This window comes from Xenopus laevis, chromosome 4L (assembly GCF_017654675.1).
Source record: "Xenopus laevis strain J_2021 chromosome 4L, Xenopus_laevis_v10.1, whole genome shotgun sequence".
Lineage (NCBI taxonomy): Eukaryota > Metazoa > Chordata > Amphibia > Anura > Pipidae > Xenopus > Xenopus laevis.
In genome coordinates this window covers 53,593,534-53,615,839 of record NC_054377.1, presented here as the reverse complement: position 1 = coordinate 53,615,839, position 22,306 = coordinate 53,593,534, and the positions used below count along the sequence as shown (strand labels likewise).

The window sequence follows — 22,306 nt, the reverse complement described above, 5'->3', positions numbered from 1 at the left end:
TATGGGTAAAACTTATGAGAAACAGTGTAAGAAGAACACAAAGCAATTGGTCCCTAAGGAGCCCATCTCGTGTCAGTCTCAAAGAATGTTTTCTCAGGACTCAATCGCTGAACAAGAACATGCTTCAATTGCTTCCGAGGTGGCAAGGCTATTGAATCCAGTCATTGAGCAATCCATTGATAAAGCTATAGGAAAACTTCAGTTGGAGATAAGCAAAATCTCACAGCAATTGGGTAGTCATGACAAAAAATTTTCTGAACTGGAATCCACAGTTTCTTCCATCTATGATGACTCGTTTAGAGCACAAAGGAAAATTGAATCTCTGGAAAAACATACACAAGAACTTTTACTTAAAGTTGATGATTTGGAGAATCGTTCGAGACGTAATAATTTAAGATTTATAGGAATATCGGAATCTCATAACATGGAGTCTTTGGTCAAGATTGTGACAAAAATAATCCCTCACAAACTAGGGATCTTGCTGGAATCACACCCTATAAAAGTCGAAAGACTTCATAGGATTGGGCCACTCAAAGATTCTCATCAATCCAGACCTAGGGTTGTCATTGCTAAGTTCCTTGATTACTCTGACAAAAATGCTCTATTTCAAGCATTCAAGAAATCCAAGGGGCTTGAATTTGAGGGAAATAAAATTCTTATTTTTCAAGGGGTTGTTCACCTTCAAACAACTAGTTGTTATCAGATAGATCACCAGAAATAACGACTTTTTCCAATGACTTTCTATTTTCTATGTGTCACGGTTTTTCTAATATTGAAGTGTAAAGTGTCATTTCTCTCCTTCTGAAGCAGCTCTGGGAGGGGGGGGTCGCCGATCCTGTAAACTGTTCTAAATGGATACATTTAGTTGATACATTTCTTATCTTTGTCCCTGCTGAGCAGAATCTCTGGGTTTCATTACAGGCAGCTGTTAGAATTGATACAATTGTTGCTAATACTCCAGAGATGCTGCTGAGAAATGTATCAACTAAATGTTGCAAAATTGTAACAGTTCAGAATCTGCACCTGAATTACTGAGCTGTCAGACTCAAACACCAGAGACAGGAACATTCAACTTTAAACTTAGATTTTGGAAAAAACGTAAAAAATAAATAGTGGAAAGTAATTGGAAAAAGTCATTATTTCTAGGGAACAATCTAAAAACAACTAAATTGAAAAAAGTGTTTGGAAGGTGAACAACCCCTTTCAAGACTATTCCGTTGTCTTATCACAAAAGAGGAAGGAATTTTCTACTTCATGCCAGCATTTGGTATCTCTAGGCATAAATTTTGCTCTACTTTATCCAGCAAAGTTAAAAAATTTTCTGCCTTCTGGACCACGTATCTTTGGGGACTCCTCAGAGGCAAGTCGTTTTGTGGATCAACTTGGGAAACAAAAAAATACCTGCTCACTTTCCCCAATAACCAACAGGAAATCTGATCGTTCATCTTCTCTCCCGCAAAGTGATCACAAAGGAAAAAGATTTGAGAGGTCTCGTCAAGTGACCCAAACACCTACTAAAGATCCTACTTTTTCTCGTGACCTCAAGCAAAGGTCGCGATCCAGATCTCCTATCTCCCATAAAGAACGTTCTCCACTGATTTCTAGTGAAGAGGATACGATGTTGGAAACTTAAATTTTTTTTTTTTTTTAGTGCAGGTTAATGTTTCTATCTCTCCTGACAACTTCTCTATTTAGAGGGTTGGCTGTCCTATACTCCTAGGGAAAAAAGGAGGTCTTCTACATGTTCCCTATAATGGAGCCAAATTTGTTGTTGTTATTTTTTATTCTAGTTCTCATTATCCTTTATGAGATTTTGAGAAATTGTTTATTATTACTTAACTTTCACTTTATACTTTCAAGAGTTTATCAATCTAGATGTGCTAGTTTGTTCTCTCGCATGGTGGTCTGTAGTAACTATCTTTTGTTTTGTGAAATACTCTGTGAGGCCTTATGTCAGCTCATCTTAATACTAATTTTTCCTACATGACATAATGGCACTGAATTTAGTCTCATGGAATGTAAATGGTAGTAACCATTATATAAAGAGGAAAAAAATTTTACAGCAGCTCAAAAACTTAAATGTGATATTGCCCTCTTACAGGAAACTCACCTCAATGAGGGAGATAATGGTATGCTACTTAGAGAATGGGTTGGTGAAATGGCCTTCTCACCGGCCATAAATAAAAAAGGGGGAGTAGCAATTCTGTTCCATCGGAACTTAAATGCCCAAATTCTTTCAACATATAAAGATGAGCAGGGAAGATTTGTTTACGTAGAAGTGTTAATTCATGATAAGAAGTGGCACCTTATTTCCATTTATGCACCAAACCATTCTAAGAAAAGTTTTTTTGTGGATTTAATGAAGAGAGTTTCTTCAATCCCACAGTCTAATGTTATTCTAGGAGGTGATTTTAACGAAACCCACGTATGGTCTTTAGATAGATCTGATACCAACATAAACTGCACAAGGAAAAAATTAAAATGGATTGAGGAGTTCCTCTCATCTTCTAGTCTGACTGACATCTGGAGGTTACTGCATCCCACAGAGAAAGACTTTACTCATTTCTCTTCTCAATATATGGTGGGCACTAGAATTGACTATATATTTGTATCTAATAATGTAATAGCTAAAACAGTTGCAGTTGACATAGGTCCTATTGTTCATTCTGACCATGCCCCTATTTCTGCCCAATTTATCACTACCAAAGGTGTTAAAGACTATGTACCTTGGTCTTTTCCAACTTCTCTAGCAGAGCAGCCCGAATTTATCAAAATGTTACTAGATAGATGGGACTTGTTTGTGACAGAAAATTGTGAACATTCTGAGAATTTACCTCTCTTATGGGATACTTGGAAGGCTGTGATTCGTGGGGAAATATCAGCCTTTAAATTTCGCCTTATACGTAAAGTCAATGATAACTTTTTGAAACTAAGCATCCAGCTCAAGGATTGTTATGTCAATCTAAAAAACCTTCCCTCCCAATCCAATTGTAACAAATATAAGGAAGTCTCTGCCTCCTTGAAGGCTTGGATAACCTTGAGAGATTCACTCTTTGCTCAATATTCTAAAGCTAAGCTAGCTAACCTAAGTAATAAAGCTAACAATGTTTTAGTTAATCTTTCCAAATGTTGGAATAGGAAATCCACACTGATCAAAATTAAAGATAAACAGGGCTCCCTAACAAATAATCCCCTAAAACTAGTAAATATTTTTAAAGAATACTATGAATCTCTTTACTCCTCAAATGGATCTAGTCCTAGGGTTAGTAATGACTTCTTAGATAATTTAAAACTTCCCCATCTATCCACTATGCAATTGGAAGATCTTAACAAGCCAATTTCTATAGAAGAGGTTATCAACATTATTAATAATTTAAAAAAGAAAAAAGCTAGTGGGCCAGACGGTCTCCCTCCAATTTTTTATAAGACCTTAAAAATGAATATAAGCCCCTTTCTTACCAACCTATTTAATGATATCTTATTATGTGGGAAAACACTCCCTTCCAGTTCCCTTTCCAATCTTGTAATTATACCCAAGGAAGGTAAAGACCCTGCTCTCCCAGCTTCTTATCGGCCTATCTCTTTATTAAACCAAGATATAAAAATTCTTTCAAAAATTTTAGCTGATAGACTAGCCATGATTTTACCTTCAATAATTTCCAAGTCCCAAAATGGATTTATGAAAAATCGGTCTGGTATTAAAAATATTAGAACCTTACTTCAAGTTGTTGCTACAGTGAATAGAAATAAGACTCCTTGTTCATTGATTAGCTTGGATGCTGAGAAAGCATTTGACAATGTGGTTTGGGGACATCTTTTTAACTGTTTGGATTCATTTGGTATCATAGGTCCCTTTAACAGCTTTATTAAGCTCCTATATTCCAACCCTATCTCTCAAGTAGTAATAGCAGGAGCTAAATCCAGTTCATTTAAAATTATGAAGGGGACTAGACAAGGTTGTCCTTTATCTCCACTCCTTTTTAACATCTCACTTGAGCCGCTAATCAGAGCTTTAGACAAATTAGAGGCTTTTCAAGGTATTATATTAAACAAGGTCCACCTTAAGACTTTAGCATATGCAGATGATTTGTTATTAATTGTACAAAATGCCAACAACCCTTTAAAAGAAATCTTTAACCTACTTCAGGAATTTGGTAAATTCTCAGGGTTTAAAATAAATTCACATAAAACTGAAATTATGAATATTAATGTTTCTTTGTCAAAAGCCCTTGCTAGAAATTTAAATCTTAACTCTCCTAAACCACAGCTTAAATATCTAGGGCTTTTTATTCCTAAAGATTTGAAATCTCTTTACTCCCTAAACTTTGTTCCAGCCATAAAAAAAAATTAGCACTTTGCCACAAATGGAAGAACTCTCCTTTGAACCTAAAAGGTAAGGTCGCTCTCTTTAAGATGTTGATTTTCCCAAAGCTGATTTATCCCCTGACCAACTTGCCGATCCTACTCAAACATAGTGATATTAGGATTCTTGATAGTGCTTTAAATTCTTTTATTTGGTGTGGTAAGAAATCTAAAATTTCCTTAACCAAACTACGTGCTCCTCATGTATTAGGAGGCCTAAAGCTGCCTAACTTCAGAACTTTTAATTTAGCCTCAATGTCAAGATACCTTATGGAATGGGTCTTAGGTGGTGAAAAATTCACAAACCCGGCTCTGGAACTTTTCCCCACATCTCATACTCATATACTAGAGATTCTTCACTTGAAATGGAAAGACATTCCCCTTGAATGTAAACTAAATCCACTGTATAGAGACTCAATCTTTACTTGGAAACTTTTACATTCTAGTCATGGTTTTAATCATACGTTAACCCCTTTTATGCCCATTCACCTCCTTTGGGGTAAAACTAAACCTGGTTATACTTCCTGTCTTGTACATTTCAAGAAACGTCATCTCTTTCTGATTAAGGATGTAGTTGATCCTATAAATGGGAATCTCCTTACTTGGGCAGTCCTGAAAAATCAGGCAAACTTGAAAATCTCTGACCACTTCCAATATATGATTATTAAAAGTGCATTTTTTTCGGTTTCTAACAAAAAGTGGTTTGCCATCCAGAAACATTGGATAGCGGAGGCGATAACCAATCTGAGTGACAATTTAGGGCTCCTAAACATTAACTTTTTGGCTCGCACTTTTTGGGGTCCCCCCTCTGACCAGAAACACCCCCTTTCAGACACGGCTTTGAGATGGTCAAACTACCTGTTAAGGGACATTACCCCTACTCAGTTAACTTCTTCATTGGTTAAATTTAATAAATGCTTTTTCTCGGAGGATTGGAGATCTCAACATTTCAAATTAATCCATCTTGGTTATGGTAAACTTTTTCGTTCTTATAAGGGTTTAAGTCAGGTTTCGTTTTTTGTCCCAAATGTAATCAAGAAAATGTAAACCTTTTTCATTATCTTTGGAGCTGCCCTCACATTACTCTTGTTTGGCAAAAAGTAAGAGATTTTATTAATTCTAAGTTGAAAATAAATCTAACTATATCTCCAGTTTATGCCATTTTGAATATTGGCACCCCTTCTTTTTCTTTGAGTAAACATTGTAAATCTGATCCTGTTTTGATCTCAAACTTAATTTTACGGTTTATGGCGGCTACAAAGAAGGCCCTATTTCTGTTTTGGATTTCAGAGTCTACCCCCTCCTTAAAAGAAATTTTAGTATATCTAAACCAGTTATGCTGGCAAGAGGCCATAAAAATTAAATTTGAAGAACCACACATTAATACTATGTTTTCTAATGATTGGTCTCTTTATTTCGATTAAATAGACTCTAAATATAAAACTAATATTCAAGAGCTATTATTGATTTAACTATCCTAATGTCTGGGCAACATAATTAACTGTGTCAAAAAATTTTTTTTTTTGTGTTTCTGTAACTCCACCATGCGAGGTATAGGTTTGTTTTAGTTATGTGTTGCTTTTGTTAGTTTAAACAGTAGATCTGGTAACTAAACATTATTATATACGTCATATGTACTCTTATTTGAGGCAAGTATAATCCTCATGTTTTCACAATTGTATTATTCCTTTGTAGTAGAAACAGCACGTTAAATGCATTCAAATAGTTTAATCATACTCAATTTACGCTGTGTAAAAGTATTTCTGTATATTTTTGAAAACCCAATAAAAATGTTGAAAAAAAAAAAAAAAAAAAAAAAAAAAAGGAGGTAGTACAAGTATATCACATTGGGCATAATAAATTGAAATTATATTTCAAAAATGTATTTTGCTTAATTTTTATGACATTCAAAATGGCTGTTATTTAGCTGTATAATTGTATTTAGACAGTGGTTAGTATGATTAGGAACTTGTATTATCATCTACATTGTACAGTCTAATGCTACCATACACAGCAAGTTGTGTTCCACCTGTGTTTGGCTCTTACATACACTTTAATGAGTATGGATCAAACTGGAATCATGGGCACACACTGTTGTACAAACACTTTCACACACACACACCTTTCCCATGAGCTGGAACCTTCTGTTACTGAAGTCACAGCCACTGGAACTCACCTATACAAACATTCGAAGGCTCAAACAGTCTGTTTGGAACTCAAGAATGAGAACCAATTACAGGGCCGGAACTAGAGGTAGGCAGAAGAGGCACGTGCCAAGGGCGCAAAGATGGAGGGGAGCCAGACACCATACCTCTTCTGCCGCCTTACCCCTAGTTCAGACCCTTGTTTCCCCACCTCTGGCAGCAATCCCTTCTTCCTAGATGCATGTGATCTTCTGTGCACACACCCGCATCAGGACGGGGGCGGGCAATGATGTCGGCTGGGTTACCTTGGGCACCCAGCCGACTTGGCCCGGCTCTGACCAATCACCTGTACTGCCTCTCTACTCACTCACTTGTTATACATGTAAAAGGATTAGGTCTATGGCACACAGCTGTTGTGAAAGCCAAAGCTGATTTGTGAGGAACAAGGGCAGTCAAGCCCTCCAAACAACCCACCCTGTCCTTACTAATGAGAGGGGTTACACAGGGATCCCAAAGTCTCTCTCAACTGCTTCTAGATGCTGCCAAAATGCACTGATTAATCAGGGAATCCAGCCACTAGTTTACTGTAAGCCCAGAGACAACATAGGCTGTATAATGATTCATCTCCGCATAAAGTTGCACTTATTTGTGTGTTCTATATGGCAGCTCCCACTGCTCTGCATTCTGCCTGCATCTACTCCCAGTAGCCTTAGTTCAAATGGCTGCCAGAGATACAGATATACACAGCTAAAGTGACAGAGAAGAGCACTAGCCAAAAGTTTTCAATATCTGTTTTTTGTGGTCCCACCAATATATAATGCACTTCTCTGGTTTCACATTTTCCGGGATTTTCCACCATTTTTTAGGTCCCTTGAAAAACACAATACACAACACAATTGGGATTCTCCTGTAGAACATAAATAGAATGTGTCTGCTTTTCTTGTCTCCCCTGTGTGATCACACATATACTTATATTCAACATATATATCATTTTCACATACCAACTCTAATAGGATGAAAATATGAATCAAGAATGCAGGCTTAATTGGACCCAAGCAAACAGATAGCTGCTGAACAAAAAGTTATTTAATTCCACAGAAAATGAAAAAAGACCAACTGCAATTTATCTTTGAATGTTACTTTACACTAAAGTTAAATAAAATGATGCCTTTAAATACAAAAGTACCCTTCTATTCAAATGGTGCATTACGTACTCAGATGTTACACTGTGGCTCATGGCACCAGCAGTTGGAGAGTTATCTCTAAGGATATAACTCACTGTTAGTGATGGGTGAATCTGTGGCGTTTCGCGAAATGGCGCCGGTGTCTAGATTTTGATAACGCCAGAGAATTTTTGCGTCAGTTTCACGAATGTATTCGCCGGTGGCAAATCGCGAGAATTCGCCGCAAATTTGGCGACTAAGTTTGCCCATCACTACTCACTGTGCTTGATAGTGTCACCTGCTCAAATCAGCAGCACTGCATACAGATATATTGTACATAGAAAAGAGTTTTAGCACAAGTTGACACCAGTGTTACCAGGCAGAAGGGAAGAATTCTACAGAAACCAAACCCAGAAGATGCAGAAAAAAACAAGAGAGTTCCCATTTGCTGTGTAAATAAATAATATATCAGAGGTTTCAAAAGCAGGTATGGGCCCCATGGAAAAACTAAATATACTTACAGACTTTTCAAGGGTTCCAGCTGAATCAGATTGTATAATATGTTTGTTTAAAGAATCTATAAGCCTTGTGAGCACTAAATTGGGTCTACCTAAGTGTCAGGAATTTAGGTACCCAAGATGAAAATACTCCCCATATGATTTATCATTTGTGTCACTCCAGCTACTGCAAAATGAATCAATTAGTCAATCAATAAGGCAACTTATTAATGTTTTGGGGCCCTAAACTGAATTTGCTGTGGGGCCCATTAACAACTAGTTACGCTACTACCCCTAACTGTAAAAGTATGCCTGAGGTATCCCCCTGTACTAATCACAATTCAGCAGGAACAGACCCCTCACTAAGCTTCCCCATAGACTGTATTGAGAGAAACCATCAAACGATGCCAGCATTGGTATCTTCCTGTATTGAAAACAATTTAGCAAGAACGGTCCCCCATGTTTTCCCATAGCATAGTCATTACAGAAAGATGCCATCAAACAATGTCAGTATACTTTAGGTATCCCACTGTGCAAAGCACAATTCAGCAGGAACAGCCTCCTCAATAAGTTTACAAATAGCCTGTATAGAGAAATACTATCAAGCAATGGCACTATACACATCCCCTGTACTAAGCAGACGTTCAGTGCAGCCATCAGGGAAAGAGCTGGGCTCCCCTTGACATCGCTGAAGCCTGCAGCCATTTCCGAAGTCCCGAACAGCCGAAATGTGGAAGTGCCGAAGCCGAACTCCCGAAGCGGTGAAAAGACCCGAAGTCACGAAAACAGGCGAAATTGATTCCTGAAGTGGCAAAAAGACCCAAAGTCACGAAAAGAGGCGAAATTTAAGTCCTGAAGTCACAAGTTTTTTTTTTGTTTTTTTTTTTAATCCTCGGCCACCAATGTATTATTATAATAGGTGTATTATTTTAATATAAATATAGGCCCCTGCCACCAATGTTTTTTTTAAAAATATTCTTTGGGGCCCCATTTTTTTTTTAACTTGTAAGGGGGGCCCAGGTGCTAATTGCTCTAAAGGGGATACAATGTAAGATGAATGGTTAGCTGGCTTCTAATATCCTTATACTATAATTTACAATAGGGGGTACTTTATCCCTTATAATACATGAGTGATACTCAGAGTAGCCTGCACAACTCAGCCTGCAGCCTTGTGCCTTTATATGGTCAACAACCCCTCAGTGACTTCTAATAACCTTATCATTTACAGTAGGGGGTACATTATCCCATTACAATATGAGTGATACTCAGATTCCCATATGAGGTTTGCAGTACAAGACACAAGTTTGTCAGGCTAATGGTATTGGATTTACTCTCCATGGTACTGAATACAACATAAATAAAGACAACAGTATTGGCTGACTTGCTGCATTAGATGTATAACAGATATAGATAAATTTGCCACATAAGGGATGGGGAGTTTGTGGGGATATTACAAAAAGATACTCTCTCTAAAAGCAATAACCTCCCTCATTTACTGTATGTATCAGCCACAAATGGTACTGGGAAGAGCAGGCTGTATTTTGTACTTTGACACAGCACAGAGTGCACTATTGAAAGTTAAACCACAGCCACTTATGGCAGGCCCCTTTATTAATTTGGTCCCTTGCCCCCCAGTGTGGCAGACTTGAGGTCTGGCATATAATCCCCACCTCCTAATATGCTGGTCTGTGACCATATAAAGACACAAGGCTGCAGGCTGAGTTATACAAGGAACTCAGAGTATCACTCATGTATTATAAGAAATAGTATATTAGTGATATTCAAAGTCACTATTGTATTGGACCAGAATATCTGTGACTGCTTAATTTCATTACATTAACAGTGTCCATAAACCTAAACTCTCATACCTTTTGCCAGCCGTTGTTCATCTGCATGTACCCCCTTTCAGAAGACATCTTGGGTTTGAAGAGCCTCAGTCCTGCTGAGATTTTCTCCACAGCTTCGAGTTGAAAAGATTTTTTCCTGCTCTTGCTGAACATCTCCCACACCAACACTCCTAAAGGAGAGACAAAAGAAATGTAACATTAGACTGATCCACCAGAACAGAGAGCTGGGCTAAACACTGACCCTCACTACAGAATTTGGAAATAATCAGCCGGCCCAGAAATATATTGAACAAGATGAATTTCTGCTACTTACCAAATGACCACATGTTGGATCTGCAGCTGTAAAGTCCAAAGAAAACTTCTTTAGCCGACCATTTAACAGGGAATTTGTGTTTGTCTGGGGTCAATTTCCCACTTGCCTATGCACCACAGAACATGAAAGGGCTTGGAATCCACAAGTAGCAACAACTGAAAACATGTCAATAAGAATTATTTTCAATACTGGGTTAGAAATGTGAATGTAATTAATCCCCTTTTAACTGTCTACACTCACATGACATGTCTGTAAGATAAATAGTCAGCACAACTTTGTTAAATCTTCTTACTTTGTATGGGTGCAGGTTCTCTAGTGGCCACTTCCCACCAGCAAATGCATTACCACCCGCCCGGTAATGCCCTATAAGTGTGCAATAAAGGCATTTTTATAATAACAAGACATTGTGGTGCTGTTCATATCGAATCCCTGCTACACTCACATGACACACAGTCAGCTTTGCGTGAGCATGTATAAGTATATAAACCCTTTAAAGAAAGCATTTATAAATATGTCAAGTTTAAGTGAAACAAGCCCTGTAGAACTGTATGTAAAGCATACCACTTATCTTGACAACACAGACGTTGTGTGATTCTTTGTACATGTGATATTTTCTATGTCTAGCAAATGGGGCATTACTAGTGAATAAACCAATTGTATCTGGTACAATGGAGAGAGTGAAAATGTTAATATCTTTAATATATATATATATATACATATATACACACTAACGGAAGAGAGGCAGATACAGGCTAACAGACAAGAGAACAAAAAGATAACTAGGTAAACATTGACATGTAGATTGATAGATGGTGGATAGACAGACAGATAGATGGATGGATGGTAAGAAGACAGGCAGACAGATATAATGGATAGATATAATAAAACATCCATACCTGTTCAATTATGCTGGTGGTAGTTAACAAGTTCGGGGATAAAGGTGAAGATGTGCTTCTAGGCCAGGAAATATTTGTCTGGGATGCTGTACTGTTTCACTGGTTACATGAACAGACAGATAGATGGATAGAGATACCTTGGCGTTGGGAAAGTTGTAAGTGCTGCAGAAAGTGGGGCAGTAGATACCAATATACATGTTGTCATTGGGCGTGGGGAGCAGAGGCTTCTTTAGGCTGCAAGGGAAACATATAGCAGCAGTGAGTTACAGAGAGACAAGTACAGGAATTGCTTAGTAATAACAGTAATTCAATCATGGGCTTCAAGTTAGATATTCCTGTAGGGATGCTGGGAGTTAACTGCATTGACTCAATAGGCCATAAATATAAAGCAATGCTATGCTTAAATAATAAACTATGTATATACTGCACATCTAAGCAGAAATAAATGCCATATAAACCCAAATCATCAACAGGGTACACTTCCCCTTTAAGAGCAGGGAACAGAGGTGACTTTACAACTAGGGGTTTGACAGTTGGTTTAGTCCGTTGGTTGGCATTGCAGCGAGAGGTAAGTGTATATTTCCCCTGAGAGATTTTCTTGTCAAATAATGCTCATTTTAGTGAAGAAAGAAGGGAAACAGTTTGGTAATGCCCCCTGGGCTAACAGATATTGATTCTCTCACTGATTTTAGTGAATTTGGAGAATTTTCCCCTAAAATGGACTTTGGAGATACCTTTAATCTTAGCTCTGGTTGTGGGACACAGACCCAGGATTTGGCAGGTATGCAGGGCTGCCAGCAAATATACACTTTTTCTACAGCAACCCCATAAGTAGGTAACGTTTGGGGACCCCTGTGCCTCACGTTAAAATAATTTATTTTTAACTTGTATTAATAAGTCATGATTTAAGAACAGGGAAGAGAGGTGAATTTACACCTCAGGAATGACAGTTGGTTTAGTCCGTTAGTTGTCAGAGTGGTGAGTGTACTTTCCCTCTGAGACATTTTTTTTTGCCAAATAAGCCATATTTTAGTGGAAAAAAGATGGGAAATAGTTGGGTTATGCCCTCCCAGATGAACGAGTGTTGCTTCGATCACTGATTTTATAAAATTTTCCATTAAAATGGGCTTATGAGATGCCTTTAATCTTAGTACTAGTTGGGAGACACAGACCCAGGATTTGGCAGTTATGCAGGGCTGACAGCAAATATACACTTTTCCCACTTGGAGTCCATAAACAGATAACATTTGGGGACCCCCGTGCCTCACCATAAATATTTTATATTTATGCCCAGTATTAACAGGCTCCTTAGAATTTTGTAGAGTTTTATTACTCTGTCCCTGGGTATCTGCCCTGTTCTGATATACCAACCTTGCAACTGAATTTAATGGAATACATAGCAATATTTTTTCCTTTTACAGAGGGGGGGGGGGGCAACAAGGTACATGGTATTAAATAATAATGAATAATAATATTTGATTGCTAAATGTTTCCTATAGCAAGGGGGGGTAGGGGTGAACACTGGGCAATCTGCACCTGGACAGTGATCTTATGTACTATGTATTCACTCTCACTGTACCAATGATCATTTTTGATTGGCTGCTATGAGGTACTATATTGTATAAACAGAGGGCCAGTACCTGCTGGGAATGACACAAAGCTTGAGTTTAGGGTAAAATGACCAGATCTCTGCCTTCCTCTGTATTTTATAGGAAATATTAAGTGCTACATGCATTATCCCTGAAGCTAATTTGTCAATTTATTCCTTTTCCTATACAGATTGCTACAGTGTGCGGATTGCTTATTTTTTTTAGCAATATATCAGCGATTTTTGGATGGTTATTTTTCTGGCATCTCCTTAATTCAGATTTTTACATTCGTCTGTGAACACATATAAGGAGAGCCACAATCTAAAGAGGGAGACCCTCCGGGGTACCCCGGCCTTGTGCCGGCCCCTGTATTTTAGCCAAAAGCCAAAACATCTCAGGCTTTTGGTTTTTTTTTTGTGCTCATCTTCTGTCATCTGAAGGACTTAAGAGGTAATCTTGAAAATTTGCTTTCAGGGTTCTTTTATGCTACCCAATTCCCCATTGACCTTATTCCCCTAATATCGCCTGACACCTATGTCCCTACTGAACACCTATTTTGTACTCACGCTGCTTTGTAACCCAAATCACATGTGACTTATTAAAATGAGGAATGTTATTTTTGGATACTTTACCGTGCACAAGATAGGCCATTTCAACCTGCCATCACCTTAGAGGTACTTGGATCTGGTTTATATTCCCTTATAAGCCTTGTCTTTATTGTTCTAAGGCTAAACTGTGTTTTGCTTTTGCCCTTTTGGTGTTTAGGCCGGTTTTCCAACAAATCCATGATTTAGTAAGGGAACAAATGCCCCACTTGTTCCAAAGCCCTAAAGTGATGTACAACAATAGATTTTTGATTACAGGATTCCTTTTATCACTCATTCTCAGAGGTTTTGCTATGCTTCCAGCATTATCATTGAGGATGGGTCAGGTTGGCAGTTAATGACAGTTGGCAGCACTAGCTAAGGTTGATACACAGCCTATGCCATTTGGTTTGCTGCACAGCTAGAAGTTCATTTTTTCAGCTGAATATTGAAAAGTACAATGTCATGTCATTTATTAATAGGGAGGGAATAGCAGTCAGCTCAGTTTATTAAAGAGTTAATATAATAACACAATGAAACGTCAATTTCAATTTCCAATTTTAAGGTTTCCTGCATTTTACACCATTGTTTTGTCGTCCCACCAATGTATAATGCATTTCTCTGGGTGCTTTTCCCTGATTTCCTGGATTTTAAACCAAAAGTTTGTCCTGTTTGTCCTGTTTCTCCTCTGTAAATGTTGAATGAAATGATGAGGTTTAAAAAATTAACCAGATGCATATTTTGCCATGGTCTGTAACAAGTCAAGTCCAATTAGTCTGCACCTTAAAAAGTCCTGCACAAATCAGTTATTGTTTTAGGTTGTGTATGTTACTGTCAGAGACTAGGCCTTGCAAATGCTATTTCATAATGTAACGTTAATGCTGCAATGCTTAACCCTTGATATAAACACAGTAAATATTGTATTTTTAGCATAAAACTGACTTCTGGCCTTATATTCCTTGAGTACTTGAAGAAAAAGTTACTTTAACACATTTCACTGAGTTGATATTTTCCCAGAATTTACAAATTTTTTCCCGCTCGACTATAAAATTCAATATTGTATAACATGAATTATTAGGGAGACATTGTCATAAGATTCAGTTCATTCAAGAATTAATATAATAATACATGATTTATTATTGTTTATTAGTGTAATTTGATTCCATCTGCCTACAAAGCACCGAGTGTGTGATGGATTTGGGCTAGAATAACTCATTTCTATAGTAACCCTAATATATGTCACTATTTTATATTTCAGCAGAAAGAGTGATGGGTTGCAAACTCTGCAAATCGTGTGATGTTAAGGTATGTCTGCCTTCATGTTTCTTTATTATTATTTCAATATCCAGTATGAGGACAATTGTATATATGTGTATCTGTTTTTATATATCACTACTTCACTATAAACGTCTTTATCCCTACAGAACTGTATTGGATCTTCAGACTCTATGTATCCTGTTGTGGAGATACATGAAATCCATGATCTATTTGAGTCACCAGTAGAGTTTGTTGCTTCTGTGAATTCGCTCGAGCCCCTGGTAGAGGCAATTTTTTTGGGTAAGTAAAAATTGCGCATTTGGGGAACCAGCTTTAATCATGGTGACAGACTCCCAGTGAGATGATAATGTCGTGTCATTTTTGTAGATTCTCCACAAACATCCAAATCTAGCGAAAAGGACCCTGGTTCTTCCCATGAGACGGGAGAAGTCATTCCTTTCAAGGAGCATGAGAGCTCCAAACCAGGAGAGACCAGGGAGAATGATACGGAGGAGATCCCTGAGATGACATCTGTATTGGGTAAGTCGATCCATCACAAACCTCCTGAAATCTGTAAGTTTGTAAGGTACAGATAATAACACCAACACTCTTCCATTGCTGTAGATTCTCCTGAAGTACCCGAGACTCCTGAAAATGAGGAGGAGGAGGAAGGTAGATCTGAGCCAGCAGAGAACACAGTGGGCACCATCATTCCCACCACTTCCAGTGTTCCATCAGCTGTAAGTAGATCCTATGCATTCTTAACAAATAATGTGCATGTCACCATATTGTAATTGATATTAATTCTGCATATGATACATAATATCTTTCTGTTTATTTGCAGCCTCAGGAAGCTGAGAATGTCACAGAGACAAATGCTGAGCTACAGAGCGCTGACAGGTATTGGTTTGGGAAAGATTCTCTGTTTTACAAGTTTTCTGTTGCTAAGCCATAACTTGCATATTACCGTTAGAAGATCATTATAAATTGGCAGCTTTTAAACCTATTCAATCTGCACCAGTGATGTTTATTCACACTTTAGTCTCTGAAACGATTATTAAATTATGTTTTTGTGGTTGTGTTTGTAATCTTTACATTATAACTCATTTCAATTCTTGCTTTATCATCTTCAGAGTTGATCCCAGATGTCCAATGACTATTGAGACTTTCAACTTGGGAAAAGTATTGGGTGAAGGCACCTTTGGAAAGGTGAGTCACTGAGTCCCTAATAAGGATTAGTAAGCAACACAAACATGCAGAGAAACTAAACGTTTATATTCTCTTATTTCAGGTGTTCCTGGCTGAGAACAAGGTGACAAAGCAACTGTGCGCCATAAAAACCCTGAAAAAGCAGAGGATTATTGCATCAAACAGTTTCAACAGGTCAGTTAAATGGTTTAGTATAAGGGCAGAGGATCTTGACTTTATCCCAGTTCCTTGTGAATAAGATCCCATATTCTGGTTTTATGTTGTGACAATTTGATGCTTCTCCCCACCCAGTGTCTTCAAGGAGAAGAGAATACTCCAGAGGGTTACCAGTATAGAACACCCATTCCTGGTTTCCCTTTATGGCACGTTCCAGACTGAATATCACCTCTTTTTTGCCATGGAGTATCTTCCCGGTGGCGACCTCTTTTCTCTGCTAGCGAAGCATGGTGAATTTGAGGAATCCTGTGCTATGTAAGTATAAAGGGATTTATTTTGGCTGGGGCATGGGTGTCATGTTTACAGTAATATAACTGCAGTATTAAGTGGTGCCATTAATATAGGCAATTATAGAACTGGGACTTACAGACATTTCCATTCACATAAGGCTACACTGTGCAGCGTTCTTGTAGATTGATATGCCTGTATCTACATAATAACTCTTTGTATTCCTCCATCTCTGCAGGTTTTACACTGCCTGTGTGATACTAGGCCTTGAAGAATTACATCGGAACAATATTCTTCATAGGTAAGCAATAATGACTGTTAGAGGACTGCGAAAAAGATTGCATATGTTGAATATGTATTTTTAAGTTTTAATTATGTTTTAATTCTGTTTAAATTCAGAGATCTAAAACCAGAGAATCTGATGGTTGACCGAGACGGATATCTGAAAATTGTTGATTACGGCCTGAGCAAAGATGGTAAGTAATATTTCCACTTTTAATAACAAAACAGAGATAATGCTCGCAGATCTTCACTTTTCTTACAGATTCTTTTTGTGTTTCAGCATTTGGAATTGGAGATCGCACTAGGACCATGTGTGGAACAAGCTATTACCTGGCCCCAGAGATCGTTATGAGGAAGTCATACGACAGGGCTGCTGACTGGTGGGCCCTTGGGGTTGTAATATATGTGATGCTTACGTACCAGGTGAGAACATTGTCCAGATTATCAGACTGAAAAATCACTGCCACATGCAGAAAACCCGGATTACTAAAGAAATCATTGTTTCTGTTTTAGTTCCCATTTGATGGAGAAACGAATAAAGAATTGTATGAAAGCATCATATATGACGAAGTCGAACTATACGAGGGATTCTCGGAACAAGCTTGCGACTTAATTAAAAATGTAAGTTGTCTCCTGGATATCAGTAATTTTAAATGCCACTTTTCATTGACTTTTTATTACTACCAATAGTAATACTCATCACTACTTCAGTAGGGCAGCGGGACTGTAAATTGTATGTTAACTGTTATTTTCTTTTGTAGCTGTTGGAAAAAGATGCTGAATATCGCCTCGGGTCCTATGAGGATGGTGCTGAAACAGTTAAAGGACACGACTTCTTTCAGGTTTGTTTATATTTTACATATTGTACATCAAGCTAGGAATATGCCAATGAATATGGATTAATTCTTGAGTGCTGGTTTACTATAGACAAGCAGAGCGCAAAACATGGAATCAATTAGGTCAGATACTCACTATCTAATATCTCCTGTTTTTCCAGGATATTAACTGGAATGAACTGCTGGACAAGAAAGTAGAGCCTCCATTTGTGCCACGTGGTAAAGGCTTTACACAGGACCCTGAGCAAACCGAATGGCAAGCCTGGATATTAACAACATCTTCTACAGAAATATCCACAGAACAGCAAGCGGCATTCGAGGGATTTGACTTTTACTGAGATACAGACAAGGGGCAAATATGTGACTGGAAAGGGCGGGAGGAGGGCCAGTCCATATACACAGAAAAAAAGCCCCAGTGGGAGGAAATGAACATCAGATGCCCCACATCAGCAAGTTCTAAATCAAGAGTTGAATGCAAGATCTGCCGTATCTGTACTGTACCAGATAAAAGAGAAGGGCAGCTGTAAGGAACCAACAGGCCTAGGACAAAGATTTCATTGTTGGGACCCCTCTTCCACAAGACATTGTGGGCTTTTGATGTCGCGGCACATCCTTTCTTCAAAGAAAGTAAAAGTAAGTCCAACAAGGAATAACAGACATCCTCTTGCCAGTCTAATGATGTAAAAGAACAAGAAACCAACACAGCCTGGAACATGGAAGGCAGGATAAAGGGATCAAGTTAGTGGCTGCTCCACAAATTTAGTGTTTCTCCTTTTCCAGGTCTACAGACATCAACCTGCCAGCAACCGGGAACTGGACTTTTGCCAATGCCTCCTACAGAGTGGCACATTTTTGAGGCAGTAGGCTGCCATTATGTACATATTGTTAAATAAGAACATCCCCTCACCATTTATCACCCTTACCTACTCCTTTTCGACAATTTTTCTTCTAATCAGTTAACTAGTACATGGTTGAATACACATAAGCACATTTATGCCGCTCAGTAGACCCTGCATTCCTTTTCATGCCATCCCTCAGACTGTAGAAGCCGGGTTCTGCAGGCTGCCTGGGGGGTCTAATGGAATGAAGAGGAATGCAGCATTCACCTAGCAGCTTAACGGTGCTCATGTATATGCTCCCATATTCCCCTTTGCTTCTTTTCCTTCTACCACAATTCCACCAGTGGTGCCTCCCCTTTTATTCAAAACATGGCTTTATATATATATATATATATATATATATATATATATATATATATATATATATATATATATATATATATATATATATATAATATATATATATATAGGTGCACCCTTAAGCCACTCTGTAGACCCTGCATTCCCTTTCACTCCATCCGTCAGACTGCAGAAGCCGGGTCTGCAGACTGCCTCGGGTCTAGTAAAATGGAATGAAATGCAGCGTTCACCTAGTAGCTTAAAGGCGCTCATGCATATGCTGCCATACTCCTTTCTATGTCCCTCACCCTGTTTGCCTTGATTAAATGTGGCATTGATCCTGGGAGCAAATCCGATTGCCGATAAGGAGTCAGGAAGGAATTTTTCCCTCTAGTGAAGCATATTGGCCGAGCTTCCGAGGGTTTTTGCCTTCCTCAGGATCAAAAAGGCTAATTTATTACATCAATAAAGCTGTGATTTACACAGATTAACCACAAAGCCTCTCTGTGTGTTTGTCTTTATTCTGGGTATTAAGGGGCTGGGTATAAAGGGTTGGTTGTTCCTTAAAAAAGCCAGGGTAATAGGTACAGGGAGAGGCAAATGGAAGTGTGAAGCCAATACCAATTGGGTTTAGAAGCTGCCAATCTGTTTAGAAGCTGCTGTGTTGTTGCAAGGGTCCCATTTGCCTTAGAAACCAGTCAGTGAAAGGTGATGAGATGAATACAAACTATTGCTGATGAAAAGGGGTAGTTAGAATATAACATTTGGTGTCGTGTGGCATAAAAATAGCATGTAATCATAAGGAGAATACAGAAGAGAGACTGAGAGTCTTTAGGGTCTGGTAGTGTGAGAAGGGAAAGTTGTGCTTACCACTAATTTTTCAAAACATTAAGCAGGGGTGCAATGAGGCTCTTACCATAAAATTCAAAGACAAATACAAAAGGTCCTCTGCACTCAACCCATTATCAATATATTATGGATATTGAAACATTTTGCCCTTAAGCTACTAAAATGCCTTACCCTTCAAACAAAACAGGGATTGTTTGTCCATATATTGCAATATATTTAAATATATTAAATATGAATGATAACAGGCAGACTTTCATGTGATAGGCCACACAAGGGGGGTGGGGGTGTTGGGGCGCATCTGGCCAGTTGGATAGCACTGCTAGAGACTGTAATACCCTCTATCTACTAAGCAGCGCAACCTGGCAGGTCGCAGCATCCAAAAGACGCGTGCGCTTTCATGAAAAGGGAACCGGGCTAGGGGGTATAGAAGGTAAGTGCCCGACGTCCACCCAGCTTTGTGCCCTAGGCACATGCCTACTCTGCCTACCCTTCCGGCCCTGCTACAAAGTCACCCTACAAAGGCTAAAGAAAAAGAGCGGAGTGCAAAATAAATAAAGAAATATATTACCAGCGTTAAGAGTTTATCTTCATCAAACAGACACTTTATTACAAATGTTGCTTGAGAACTACACTACCATATGCAGCTATGCCCATTAATAATGAAATGAACAAGGCAGAATTTTGTCAAAATAATTTTGTATGCCTCCCCTCCCTGTTCATATTAATCGGCCTTTCAGTTTATGAGATGCTTTAATGATCCCAAAACAGGTATAACTCCCTTCACCCCACACTCACCATGAAGATGTCATTTGTGTCAGGAACTTACCCACAGGTTCTGAAGAGCTCACACAGATTGTAAAACTAGAAAACAAGCATCAGGTGTTTGTTAGTTTAATTACTTTCATTAAGAATATTTGTGCTATCCTTCAAAATGGATGTAGTTTACAAAATGGTTGTGACATACTGAATAGAAAAAAGGGTGAAGATTGCAAATTTGAACGTTTAAATACATATACAGGTATGGGACGTGTTATTCAGAATGCTTGGGACCTGGGGTTGTCTGGATAATGGATCTTTCCATAATTTGGATTTTCATACCTTAAGGGGCAGATTTATCAAGGGTCGAAGTGAATTCGAGGGAATTTTCTAAGTAAAAAAATTCGAAATTCAAAGTAATTTTTTGGATACTTCGACCATCGAATAGGATACTACCACTTCGAATTTACTTTGGATTCGATTCGAAGTAAAAATACTTTTTATATTTGACCATTTGATAAGCGAAGTACTGTCTCTTTAAAAAACTTCGACTTCAATAATTCACCAAATTAAATCTGCCGAAGTGCTATGTTAGCCTATGGGGACCTTCTACAGCATTTTTCTAAGTGAATCGTACGATAAAATCATTCGATTCGAAGGATTTAATCGTTCGATTTTACTTCGACCACAGAATAGCCAAATTCAATGAAAAAAAGTTCGAATTCGATATTTGAATTCGAAGTATTAAAATTCGAAGGTTGAATTTGGAAGTATTTTTAACTTCAAAATTCGACCCTTGATAAATCTGCCCCTAAATCTACTAGAAAATTCATGTGAACATTAAATAAACCCAACAGGCTGGTTTTGTCTCCAACAAGGATTAATTATATGTTAGTTTGAATCAAGTACAAGGTACTGTTTTATTATTACAGAGAAAAGGAAAATCATTTTTAAAAATTTGGATTATTTGGATTAAATGGAGACTATGGGAGATGGCCTTTCCATAACTCGGAGCTTTCTGCATAGCGGGTTTCCGGATCACAGATTCCATACCTGTACTGGGTTTCAAATTTGGAAAAGAATGCGCGTTAGTAATAGTGATGGGTGAATCTGACCTATTTCGCTTTGCAAATTTGCAAAGCGGCAAAAAAATTGCAGAAATGCATTGAAGTCTATGGGCGACAATATTTTTTTTGATGCACGGCAATATTTTTTCTCGCATTGGAGCCTATGGAAGTTATTTTCGTGGCGAAACTTACCAAAAAATTCCGCTCATCACTAATTGGTAATTTTTATGTACATTTTGTCACGGACTGGATAATTCACTGATAACCACTAGCTAAGGACTAGTATTATTCTCTGGCACCAGACTCAGCAGACGCTGGGAATTAAGTGAAGCATTGAACCTTATCTTTTTTAAGTCATTTCACTCTTTAATAACACTTTTTGTCAGTCTCTGAGAATTATTATTGTTCTACCTCTAACTCCAACTCAATCGTATGAATTGGATCTAGATTTATTCAGAAGAACCTGGCCAAATCACAGTAAGATAGCTATGGCAAGTGCCCTCAATTGGGAATGACTTTAACAGGGGATTGGAAGTGTCAGGAGCAAAAGTCCCATTTTGCTTTCATGGCACATTTTATTTTTACCATAAAACTTTTGCTTTGCACCTGTAGGAGTCTTTTTTTTTTTATTTGCGGTTAAACCTGGTGAGAAACTCCAGTCATCAATAGAAGCAAGCAGTTTTCCCTACAGTTAGGACCTACACTTACACTTCTGGAAGCTAGTCTCTCTCAATAAAAGCTAGCCTCACTGTTAGAGGCTTAGCATTTTCTGCCATCCTAACAAACTTTGTTTTTAGCACCTGGGATTTTATCTTTATATCGAACATATTCCTACATGCTCCTCCCCTCTATTCCCTTTCTGCTCTTTTTTTTCCCATTTGCTTCTCTCACACCATTTCTCCCAGTACCAAAGTGTCTGCCCCACTTTTCTGTTCTCCTCTCACAACTTTCTCTATATATCCCCTCTATGATGCTTTTCCCTTTTTTCCTCCAATATCTATTACCCCTCATTTTAACCTCCCCTTTCAGCGGC

At 38.2% G+C, this 22,306-nt stretch overlaps 1 protein-coding gene across 29 annotated transcripts in view; it reads right to left on the bottom strand.

Annotated features, from left to right (window-relative positions):
* LOC108714052 (zinc finger protein 276-like) overlaps positions 1 to 22,306 on the bottom strand; it is a 278,865-nt gene that overhangs the window by 54,662 nt on the left and 201,897 nt on the right. For 11 of the 29 annotated variants that reach the window (XR_005966779.1, XR_005966777.1, XR_005966782.1 and 8 more), the window contains 3 exons: positions 10,567 to 11,456; positions 10,327 to 10,481; positions 10,035 to 10,183 (listed from right to left, as the gene is read on the bottom strand). The exons of 12 other annotated variants lie outside the window; for them this stretch is intronic. The gene's annotated coding sequence lies outside the window, so the exon portion shown is untranslated. Of the gene's footprint in view, positions 1 to 10,034; positions 10,184 to 10,326; positions 10,482 to 10,566; positions 11,457 to 20,276; positions 20,312 to 22,306 lie in introns of all 29 variants that reach the window. 6 more of the 29 variants (XR_005966789.1, XR_005966785.1, XR_005966788.1 and 3 more) reach the window with 5 other exon arrangements.